This window comes from Calliphora vicina, chromosome 1 (assembly GCF_958450345.1).
Source record: "Calliphora vicina chromosome 1, idCalVici1.1, whole genome shotgun sequence".
Taxonomy (NCBI): domain Eukaryota; kingdom Metazoa; phylum Arthropoda; class Insecta; order Diptera; family Calliphoridae; genus Calliphora; species Calliphora vicina.
Window position 1 is genome coordinate 11,162,089 of NC_088780.1, and position 13,276 is coordinate 11,175,364.

Sequence of the window (13,276 nt, forward strand, 5' to 3'; positions counted from 1 at the left end):
AGTGTTATTTATAATATTTAAACTCTCAGTTTCTTACTTTAAACTAAGCTTAAGCTTGTTTTATTTGAGATTAGCCAAAAATTTAACAAAAAATAAGTTCATTTTGAAATTTTATTTTAAAATGTGTTATTCAGATTACTTAAACTAATAATTTCTAAATTTAAACTAAGTTTAAAATTTGTTCTAACAAGATTAGCTATCAATTTATAGTTATTATCAATTTTGAACTGCATAATATTATTTGCATCATTTAAACTCACATTTTCTCAGTTTAAACTAAGTTTAAACATTATTTATTCAAGATTAGTCAAACATTTAGAAAAACCTAACATTGTTTTGGAATTATACTTTGGCCAATTTATTAAGATTTCTTAAACTAGTCATTTCTAGGATTAAACTAAGTTTAAAAATCATTTTGTCACATTTAGCCATACATTTATTAAAAACTTAAACGGTTTTTTAATTCTCTATCAATTAGTGTTATTTATAATATTTAAACTCGCATTTTCTTAGTTTAAACTAAGCTTAAACATGTTTTATTTAAGATTAGCCAAAAATTTAATAAAAACCAAAAGTTTATTTTGTTATTTTATTTAAAATATGTTATTCAGATTACTTAAGGTAATAATTTCTGAGTTTAAACTAAGTTTAAAATTTTTTCTAACAAGATTAGCCATCAATTTAACTAAACCTAAATTTAGTTTTGAATTGTCTATTAAAAATAATTTTTTATATTACTTAAACTCAAAGTACCTTAGTTTAAAATAAGTTTAAACATTTTTTATTTGAAATTAGTAAAAAATTTAACAAAAACTAAGTTTCTTTTAAAGTTTTACTTTAAAAAGTGTTATTTAGTTTACCTAAACTATTGGTTACTTAGTTTAAACTCAGTTTAAGCTTAAGTATAATTCAGGAAATTGGATTTTAAAACAGTATTTGTTTTTAAATTAATTAAACTGGTTTAAGTAAACCGAGTTTAACTTAGACTTTGAAAACATTAATATCAAAACTTTTGATATTTGTTTAAGTGATAGTTGAACACAGCTTAGTTTAGTTCATTTATTATTTGACTGTGTTTAGCCAAACATAGTTTAAACTGGTTTTCTTTTTTTAATAAAACTCCTACAAAATCTGCTGAAATAGGTCATAATAAGTTAAGTATTTATTTACTCTAAAAATTTCAAAATTTGCCCACATTCCAACATTTTACTTAATTGTCAATCGCCTTTTAATTAAACTTCCTCAGTTCAAAGTACTTAAATAAGAAAAAGACCTAATTTTCTATAAAATATTTAATTGTAACGATTTATATCTTTAAGAAAACAAAAACAATACAATTTTACCACTTGGATAAACTATTTAGACTCAAGCTCGTAAAGTGAGCCCAATTTATCGAATTGACATGTGTTGCCATTTGAAAAAAAAACATTTGTTGGTCTCTTGCATTTTCAAGTTTTCTCTCTATGGCTTTAAATCTAGATTGAATTGTAATATAATATATCTTCCTTAATATTTGATCTTATCTCCTACGCTTCATAAATTAATTGAAAATGAAATTGTTACATTTTTACAGCTCGAAGGCAACTTGAATAAATGAAAAAAAAAATAAATAAACTAGAGTTTAAACAAATTATTGAATGTGTGTATACGAATTGCTTTAGATTCAAAGATTGTTGTTTAAAAAAAAAAATTGAGAAATTTATTTATTTGTTGTGCTATTTTTTTTTTCAATATATTTTAAGTGTAATGAACAATTTTCCTGTTTGCAACATACTCGAACATGTATAAATGTATTTCTGTCCGTCCGTCAGTCTGTCTGTCTTCCAATAGACTAAATAAAATTTACAAGCGGGAGTTTTGCTGAATTTGTGTGTTACTTTATTTTTAATATTTTTAAAAGCTTTCAAATTGCTGTGTGCAGGCTTGTATAGTGCCTTAATTTTGCTATAGTTTTTTGGTTTACAGATTTTAGATTTATTTTATTTTCGGTATTTTTTTTATTTTTTTTTGCACACTTATGCCTGATTGGTTTGGTGTGTGTTTGTCTGGTTTCCGATCTGGTTATTTTTGCACTTTGATTTAGGAAAACTAATACAGCCAGTACGAAACAAAACAAAAAAAAATAGAGAAACACCTAAAATGTAGTCATGGTATTCAAATCATATATTTCTTTTTTTGCTTTGTTGTTCAGTCATTTTACCGTTTGCCTGCAATTTTGTTTAGTTTTGTGCATTACGAATCTCAAACAATACGATACAATGGAAAATTTTTCACAATTTTAATCTGATGATGTCAATGTGTCACTGGGTTAATGGTTTGATTTCGATTTCGATTTTAGAATTTAATACTTTTGGGAAAAAAGTTGAAAAATCAAATCAATTGAAATTAAATTGATTATTGATAAACTAAATGTTGAAATTCTGTAACAATTCAATTGAATTTTAAAGCGATTGTGTTATTAAGCACAAAGCTTTTATGATAATGAATTGAAATTACACAAAAAAAGGGTTGAAAGGTTTATTTATTTGCAAGGAAAATTGATTTTGAATAATTTTGTAAACCTAGGGCGTATGATTGATATTAAATTAAGAATATGTTGGCAAAAATAGTTGTAACTCTGCTAAAAGTTAATAGATTTTAATAATTTTTGAAGAATTTCAAAGTAAAAACTACGGGTTTTAAAACTTCATTACAAAATATTCGAAAATTCTATTATTACTTGCTAAAAATAGCAGATATTTGGGAAAATTTCTTTTCAAAAAATTGGGAAAATTTCCAACAGAAAATTTTTAAAAAATTTCTTATAAAAAGAAAAATATTGCGAAGATTCGTATAAAAAGCTAGTTTTGGAAAATTAAAAAAAAAAAACAAAATTCCAAACAAAAAATTTTCAAATTTTCCAAAAAAAAATTTTAAATTTTCCAAAAAAATTTTTTAAATTTTCCAAATATTTTAAATTTGTTAAATTAAATAAATTTGCAAAACTAAAAAGAAAAAAATTATAAATTTTCCAAACAAAAAATGTTTCCATATTTTTTTTTTAAATTTTTCGAAAAATTTTTCTTCTAAAAAAAATTAATTTAGTACAACATTTTATCGTACATTTATATTTTTAAAATAAATAATAAACCAATAAATTTTGGAAAAACTTCCTATAACAAGGAAAATATTGGGAAAATTCTTATAAAAAGCTAGTTTCAGGAAAATTAAAAACATTTTTTTTGCTAAATTTTCCATAATTTTTTTTTTTTCAAATTTTCCAATAAAGCTTTTTCGAAATATTTTCCTCTTTTGTGTGTAATTTCTTTTGTATCCCTTTCTTCTAAAAAATAAATTTAAAAATAGCTTTTTGTCTTACTTTTATATCTTTCAAATAAAAAAATTTAATTTAGTTTTACAGTACGTATGACTAATATTAATTAAGAGCTTGTTTAAGGAAATCTTTAATAACTTGGTGAATTTTTAATGCATTTAAAAATATTAAATAGCATTTTAAAGAAAACAGTTCTGGCTTTTATAAGCTATAAAAATAAATGTATGTTTACCTAATAAAAGTTTAAGAAAAATATTGATTTATTTTGCTTTAATAAAAATAAATTTCTAAAAATACTTTTTCTTATAAAAAAAACAATAATTAATACTTTGTCTTTACATATATTTATGACTAGCAACAACATGCTTTGTATGCTTAAATGCAATATTAGTTTACTGTTAATCTTACCATTAAATACCCAGAATTAAGATTTTTAAATTTGGGACCACAGTGCGTATGATTTATATTAATTAATAGGTTATTTTAGAAAATCTGCAATAACATGGGGAATTTTTTAACATTTTTAAAAATTTAAATGACATTTTAAAGAAAACACCGAAGACTTTCATTTGCTGTAAAAATAAATTTATGGCTACCTTATAAAATTTCAAAAAATCGTAGAAAATCTCTGGCATTATTAGAAAAAAATTTCGAAATCACGAAATAACCATGGAAACTAAATTCACAATTATTTTTAAATTGTTTTCAAAGAAAAAATACATGCAGATCTATGGTTATAGTGTGCTCTAGTCTCTAGTTTAATTTTTCATTTTAAATATATTAAAATTTTACCTTAGAACCCCCAAAATTTAAAAAAAATTTAATTTAATACCACAGTGCGTATGATTATTATTAATTACTAGGTTGCTTAAGAAAATCTTAAATAACTTGAATTTTTAATCTATTGGAACATTTTAAATGGCATTTTAAAGAAAACACTTATGGCTTAACATTCTACCTAAAAAAACAATACAAGTACATCATATAGCTTTTCTTATTGCAAAGAAATTTCGAAAAATATTTTTTCATTAAAAAAAAAAACAATAATTAATACTTTGTCTTTACCAGCATTTAACCTCTTACATTATCCTGGCACTAAAATCACAATTATATTTAGTAAATTTTCAAAAAAATTCTATAAATTGCAGATTCTCAAAAAAAAAAATTATAACAAACCCGACAAAATATATCCATATCTGTGGTTATAGTGGGCTCTATTCTCTAGTATCATTTTTCTGCTAAATATATTAAAATTTTAACTTAAAATTCACAAAAATCAAACACTTTCAAATTCTGTACCACAGTGCGTATGATTAATATTAATTACGAGGTTGCTTAAGAAAATCTTAAATAACTTGATGAATTTTTAATGGATTTTAACATTTTAAATGACATTTTAAAGAAAACACTTAACGCTCAACGTTCCTTTTAAAAAAATAAATAATACAAGTAAATCATGTAGCCTTATTGCAAAGAAATTTCGAAAAATATTTTTTCTATAAAAAAAACAATAATTAATACTTTTGTCTTTACCACCAACCTCTTGCATTAACCTTTAGAAATAAAATCACAATTATTTTTAGTAAATTTAAAAAAATTTTCTATAAATTACAAATTTTCCAAAAAAAAAAATTATAACAAGCCAGAAAAAATACATCCATATCTATGGTTATAGTGTGCTCTGGTCTCTAGTTTAATTTTTCTTTTTAAATATATTAAAAATTTACCTTAAAATCCACAAAAATCAAACATTTTCAAATTTAGTACCACAGTGCGTATGATTAATATTAATTACAAGGTTGCTTAAGAAAATCTTTAATAACTAGATGAATTTTTAATCGATTTGAACATTTTAAATGGCATTTTAAAGAAAACACCTAACGTCAAACGTTCTGTCTAAAAAAATAAAGAATACAAGTGCTTCATATAGCCTTATTGCTAAGAAATTTCTAAAAATATTTTTTCTATAAAAAAAAACAATAATTAATACTTTGTTTTTACCAACATTTAACACAAGCAACCTCTTACATTAACCTTTTGAACTAAGATCACAATTATAATTGGCTTGCAGCCAATTTTTAGGAAATTCAATACACTTTTATGTATAATGGGGCCAAATAACACTTTACACAAATAGCAAGCGGCAAAAATCAAGAGTGTATAATATTAACACCCTTAGACATAACATTGCCAATGATCTTAATTGCCTTTTTCCTCTCGCTGACGTCTGCCACTTACCTAGAAAAATACTTTCAGCCAGCGTTAAAAGGCTTTAGGAGGTGGCGCAAGAAACCCCTTTTACAAAGTAAACATATAAGATATGGAGCAAATATGTATGTATTTGGGTAAATGCGGAACAAAAAGTCGGTTGTTTGAACAAAAAGCCGGGTTAAACTAAAAGCAAACAAGCTGGAGCAGCACAATATTCTACATATTGTGGCATAATTATTTTAATGACTTATTAAGTGTTTTTTATTTTTTGTATAACAACAGAAACGAAAGCCAGAACCTTTAACAAGATTGAGGCAACATTCGTTGTGTTGGTTGGTTTGTTTTTCTGTTTTTTTTTTTTTTTTTGTATTGTGGTTAACAAGTTATAATGCTGGGCCCAAGAAAAGCCAGTTATTTTAATTGGGTGTTGGTGGTAGGGAAGAAAATTTTAAAAATATATTCCAACAAACACTTTTACTTTTTATTACATTTATTTTTTTTTATACAAAATAATACTCAACAATTTAGGTCACCATACTGTTGTTGTTCACTTAACTATTTATGGATTTATGTGGCCTTATTTCTGTGTAGCTTCTCTTGTTCTGGCAAATAAGTTGTTGGTTGGAAAAAAGCACAACCAGGCGGCTGCTGCTACTGCTGATAAAATGGTTAAAACACGTTTATTGTTCTTGTGGCTGTTGGCATACAAATTAAAGGTGTAAAGAAATGTGTTTACACAAAAACCCTGCACAAGTAATTGCTTACAAAATACACTCTAGAGTATGGAAATATAGTTGGTAACTAGAGCAGTTTTTTTTATAAAAGTCCATAGGGATAAGCTAAAAACTTTTGCAAATATAATTGGTTATTTTAAAATGAATAAAACTAAAGTGTTTAGTTGTGAAATCTAAGTAATTGTTTTATGTGCAGAAACATGAAAGTGTTTTAGTTAAATGCTTAAGGAAATTTTCAAAATCCCCAGGTAATTAAAGCAAATATGGCGGTTTTAGCAAATTACTACGGAATTAATATTAATCATACGTCAAGTGGTATGAAAATAAAGAAATTGCTAATATCTAACAAAATTCAAAAGATTAAGAGAAACAAATAGATGCATTTAAAAGAAAATAAGACAGTTTATATAAATGCTTTATAAAATCTAGCATTGGACTAATATAAGCTTAAAATTTTATACTTTTTTGAAATTTATAAAAGATAAATTTGAGTAATTGTTTTATATGGAAAAGCTTACAATGTTTTAAACAAAAGCTGGAAGAAATTTTCAAAATCCCTAGGTAATTAAGAAAACTATAGAAATGTTTGCAAATTAACTCTAAATTAATATTAATCATACGTCAAGGTGTATGAAAATAAAGAAATTGTAAATAATTAAAAAAATTAAAGGTTTTAAAAGAAACAAATTAATGGATTTATAAGAAAATAACACAGTTTATATAAATGCTTTAGAAAATCTAGCTTATGACTAATTTAAGCTTTAAATTCTAAATTTTTAAAAAATTTATAAAAAATTAATTGAGAATTTGTTTTATATTATAAACGTTTGAAGTGTTTTAAACAAAAGCTAGAAGAAATTTTCAAAATCCTTAGGTAATTATAGAAATTATAACAATTTTTGCAAATTAACTCTAAATTAATATTAATCATACGTCAAGCTGTATGAAAATAAAGAAATTGTAAATATGTTAAAAATTTAAAAGTTAAGAGAAAAAAAATTAATTAATTTCTAAGAAAATAAGATATTTTTTATATAAATGCCTTAGAAAATCCAGCATATGACCAATTTAAGCTTTAAATTCTAAACTTTTTTGAAATTTTTATTAGACTAGTTGAGTAATTGTTTTACATGGCAAAAGCTTACAATGTTTTAAACAAAACTTGGAGGAAATTTTTAAAAATCCCCTAGTAATTAAAGAAATTATAGCGGTTTTAGCAAATTACCATTGAATTAATATTAATCATACGTCAAGGAGTACGAAAATAAAGAAATTGTAAATATTTAAAAAACTAAAAGGTTTTAAAAGAAACAAATTAATGGATTTATAAGCAAATAACACAGTTTATATAAATGCTTTAGAAAATCTAGCATATGACTAATTTAAGCTTGAAATTCTAAATTTTTAAAAAATTTATAATAAATTAATTGAGTATTTGTGTTATATTATAAACGTTTGAAGTGTTTTAAACAAAAGCTAGAAGAAATTTTTAAAATCCCTAGGTAATTAAACAAAATAAAACAATTTTTGCAAATTAATATTGAATTAATATTAATCATACGTCCAGTTGAACAAAAATAAAGAAATTGTAAATATTTCAAAAAGGAACAGATTTCAGATACACAAATTAATAAATTTTAAAGCCAACAAGGCAGTTTATATAAAATTTTCCGAAATTTTTCATTATGACTCATTAAAGTGCTAAAATGTTTATCATTATTTAAGGCTGTATTTAGATTTAATTCTCCCACAACTAAAAGTGAGTCATAAATTAAATTTTCTTTAAAAACAAAAATATATTTACGCACTAAAGAAACTAAATAACAAAAAACATTGCTATACAAATGTCAACTTGAGGTGGGTGTGACCCACAGAAACCAAAATCCAAGACCAAATATATTTAAAAAAAAATAACTCAATTTCCATATAAAGACTTAAACAGATTTTTTCTCTGCAGCTTAAATTGAACACAATTCCCATAATTTAGCACACCGGTATCATGCATCATTGACTGTTAAAGTATTTGGTAAAAAACTCAAACATTTTCCAACTTTGTTAAACACTTTTTCTTTTTTTTTGCGCTACTCTTAAATTGTATTAAATAAATTTTGTTTATCCCAAACAAAAAAAACTTACATCCTAAAATTATTTTTATTTATACAAATTTTATTTAACATGCTTGAATAATTTGAAATTTATACTGTAAAGGGCGTGTGTTACTCTATAAATATATGAAAATTTCTATAATCGTTTGCAAATACCTTTTTTTTGTACCTCAGTCACGGCAACATGTGTTTTATTTTCCAGCCAATAGTTATGAAACTTTAATATTGAAATGTATTTAATTTAATAGCAAAAACATCAAGCATCCAACCAGCCAGCCAGCCAGCCCAGTCAGTCAGTCAACGAGTCAGTCAGCCGTGTTCAATGAATTGTAACAAATCGGTTTTTGTATTGTTCTGGTCTTGTGGCCTAGAACAATGAAATGGTGAGGGGTAGAAGCGGAAGGCTAATGGAGAATGCAAATTTGTAAACTTTACCTGTTGTTTGTGTTAAAATGAAACAAGTGTTTCAATTTTACTATATTCATTTAGTTTTTTAATACAAACATAATTTACATAAATTAAGGGAAAGTTAAATAGAAATTGTAAATTGATTAAATGGGAAATATTGTTTTAATAAAATAACGGGGGGAAAGTAATTTTAGTTTAATTTTGTTATAAAACTAGGTGCAACTTGTGTTGAAAGAGAATCTTTATTGGTAAATTAAATAAAAAAAAATTATTTTTTTCAAAATTAATTTTATCTTGCTAATTTTTGCTGTTCCTGTTTAAAAATTATTGCATACCATTTAACACACGACAAAGCCTTAAGTGTCCCCTTTCATTTACTTTTTAAAATTTCTTTGATTCTCTCATACATCTGAAGTTATACAACATTTTCTACCTATACCTCTTAATTAATATTAATCATACGCCTTCTATTATGAAATTACAAATATTTAAATATCTTTAAATACTTATGCCCTTAAATGATACCAATAACTCATAAATATTTATAACTAAATTGTTATTTTATTTCCAATAGAAAACTTCGTATAAGGTTTATGTTTAAAGAATTTAATGTACATTCCGAATAATTGGCAAAAAATTATTTTTTGAAAATTAATTTTTGCTTGCAAATTTTTTGCTTCTTTTTGAAAATTTATTAGATACAAAGTCATACGTTGTAAAGCCTTAAGTATCACCTTTAATTTTCTTTTTAAAATTTCTTTGAATCTCTCATACATGTAAAGTTATACAACATTTTCTACCTATACCTCTTAATTAATATTAATCATACGCCTTCTATTATGAAACTACAAAAATTTAAATATCTTTAAATTTGTATGCCCTTTACTGATACTACTAATGCATAAATATTTATGTATAACTGAATAGGCATTTTATTTTCAATCCAAAGCTTTGTATAAGGTTAATATTTAATTGATTTTATGTGCTTTAAAAATAATTGAAAAAAATATTTTTTTTAAATTAATTTTTGCTTTCAAATTTTTCGCTTCTTTTTGCCAATCTGTAAGATACAATGTAACACGCTACAAAGCCTTAAGTGTCACTTTTAATTTGCCTTTTAAATTTTCTTTCAATCTCTCACACATCTAAAGTTATGCAATATTTTCTTCATATACCTCTTAATTAATATTAATCATACGCCTTCTATTATAAAACTACAAAAATGTAAATATCTTTAAATGAGTATGTCCTTTACTGATACTACAAAAGCATAAATATTTATAACTAAAAACTTATTTTATTTTGAATACAAAGCTTTGTATAAGGTTTATATTTAATGCAAACAAATTGCAAATTAATGCAGAAAATAAAAATTTTTTAATTTTTTTGCTTGCATATTTTTCGCTTCTTGCTACAAATTTATTAGATACTTTTCCACACATTACAAAGCCTTAAGTGTCCTCTTTACTTGGCGTTTTAAAATGAGCTTCTACTTTTCTTACTTTTAAAGTTATGCAACATTTACTAGCTACACCTCTCAATTAATATTAATCATACGCCTTGTATTATGAAAATATAAAAATTGAAATTTCTTTAAATCTCTATGCTCCCTTAAAGAACAAACTGTAGCATAAGTATTGACAATTAAATTGTCATTCTATATGCATTCATATTTAACAATACTTGTAACCACAATTTGACATCTCTTAACCAACAGCAGCAGCAGCAGTAGTTTGTTGAACATTAATTTGTTTAAAATGCAAAATATAATTTCCACAATTTTATTACAACTTCATTTTCTGGCATCTCACTTACAAATACAATTTATGCCATAATTGTGGTTTAACAATTTAACAAAAAATGGATGAAAATAATGCAAAGGGAAACGAAGATAGTTAAAATTTCCCCCTGAAAAAATCAAATAATGAAAGAATTTTGATGTTATTACAGCACAAACATATCATTTAAGTTAAAAATTTGGGGCAAAAAAAAGAGGGAGATTCCAGGGTAGTACACAGTGAAAAGGAAATAATAACAACTTCACATATATATATAGTAACAAGTTGAAATGTTGTATGTAAATATTTTAAATGTATAAAAATGCATTTGCCACCATCACAGCCACCACTTTCACAAGCATTTACATGAAGCAAACCAAGTAAAAATTTATAGAAATAAAAAAATAAAAAAAATATTAAAAACCAGAGGAAGTAGTGAAAATATGACTTGATCTCTTATTTCACAAACGGAGTGTAAAGTTAAGGATTCATATTTATGCGCACGAAAATACACACAACATTAATATGTAGTCTGGCTGTATGAATTCATTATATTTGAATGTTGCTGGCTGCCACTGTCAGTGCCACAACACTGATGATACTGATATTTGTAGGGCCAAAGGGAATGAAGACAACCATGATGATGATGCTGTTGCTGACTAGATGGTTAATGTCGAAAAGTTTGTTTTGGTTTCCCAATTTTTTTTTTCATTCTGGCACTTTTTCGCAGCAATAAACATTCTTTCGTGTTTGACCATTATCATGTTTACTGTGCATCAGTTATTTTTTTTTCTCTCTACAGTTGCCTTGATTTTCAGTTAAATTTTTTATAGCTCTAGAAACAGTGGCAGGCAAATTGAAATACCATTTTAAAATATAAAGAAAAGTTTTAATATTTTACTGCTTTTATTAAAAAATTTCGCCTACACTGTTTTAGTTTTGTAATGGTTGCAAGAAAATATAAATTTTCCTCTTTTCATAATTGGGGTAATTCAAGCACACATTACGTTGTTGCTGGTGGTTGGTTAAAGTTATTAAATTTTTAATATTGAGTGAAATTATTACTGTTGAAGATAAAAAAATACTGCAAAGATTGTTCTCCTTATTTGTTTTTATATTTGGCAAATTTTTAACAGATGCCTTGTTACATTTTAATTAAAAATAATAACTTCCAATGATAAAATGAAAGCTAAGAGGCTGGGAAAACGTTACTCTTTTAAAAAATAACTGTAAACTTATTTATTCAAATGTTAAACATTTGTAGTATTCAGAAGCAAATTGTGTGGAAACCTCTAAATCAAAACCTAACAATTTGTGATTTAAATTTAAAAGTTTTCCAAAAATTTTATTTTTAAATTTAATTTTTTTCCACTTTTGAATTTCTCTAAGCTGTAATTTGTATTACTAGTGAATAGTATGCATGCGTTTTTAGCTAAATCCTGTTTTCTTGCCGGGATTTTCTTTTGTTTAGTAACTAAAATGCCATAAAATTGTTTTTTGAGCCAACTATACGTATGATTGATATTAATTATGCCTAATTTTACTAAAATGTCTATAACTTCTAGAGTTTTTAAGCAATTTCTTAAATTTTAAGTAATTTGAATACTAAATATATTGAGCTAAAGGCCCACTCCACTTTAATGTGAAAAAATCCCAAAGACTTTAAAAAATTTCAAAACGAAAATTGAAAATAATTTTTTTTTCTTTTGATGCAAAATTTTTGATAAATTTTATATATAAAAATGGCTGGGACTTAGCTTGAAAATTAAAAAGTTTTTATACTTCTCTCGTTTATTCAGAATTTAAAAATATTTCATACTATTACTTTATATTTCAGTTTATTATATTATTTAGTATTTCAGTTTATTTTTTTAATAACAATTTAATAACAAGACAATAAAGCCTGATGTAAAGGCTGTTATATGCTTTTTTAATTTAATGTCTAGCATGTATACAACCAAAGTTATTTAAATTTATATACTAACACTTTATATTAATATTAATCATACGCCATCTTTTCCAAAATATGACACCAGTGGATTTGCCATGTTTTATAAAACTGTAACTACATTTGATTTAATGAAGAACTATGAAAACCCTTAGTTAAAAAGGTTATTCTGCTAAGAATTCCATAATATTAAATTTCGGTATAGATGGCGTATGAGTGATATTAATATAGAAGTCACTTGAATAAATTACCAATAACTCTTGCTGTAATAAAGTTAGGAATAAAGTTTAAATGGCAAATGAAAGCTAACATTGACAGCTTTCTTAATGCATACAATTAAACCAAGTTGTTTAAATGATTTGTAAGAAAAAATTATGTTTTAAATTTTTTTTACTTTTTTTCAGAAGAAAAATTGCTGAAATAGTAACAATAAAAAAACAAATATACAACTTTTTATTAACAAAAACTTGTATTTAGTTTTTCTTTAAAGAATAACTAAGAAAACAACTTCTATAAATGTTTAGTTTAATTAAAATTCCATAATTTTCAATGTTGCTAATGGGTGGCGTATGATTAATATTAATTAGGCAGTAACTTTAGATAATTCTATATAACTCTGCTCGTAGATAAGCTAGAAACGGAATGTTAACTATTATGGAAAGTCAACATTTACAGCTATTTTAAAATATAAAAACAATATTAGTAGACTTTTAAAATTTGTAAAATTAAGTTATCTAAAACTAAAATATACTTTTTCAAAAATGTCTGCAACGTTTTTA

At 24.4% G+C, this 13,276-nt stretch overlaps 1 protein-coding gene across 11 annotated transcripts in view; it reads left to right on the forward strand.

The window, feature by feature from the left end:
• Dys (Dystrophin) overlaps positions 1-13,276 on the forward strand; it is a 576,591-nt gene that overhangs the window by 513,212 nt on the left and 50,103 nt on the right. The window lies entirely within an intron of this gene.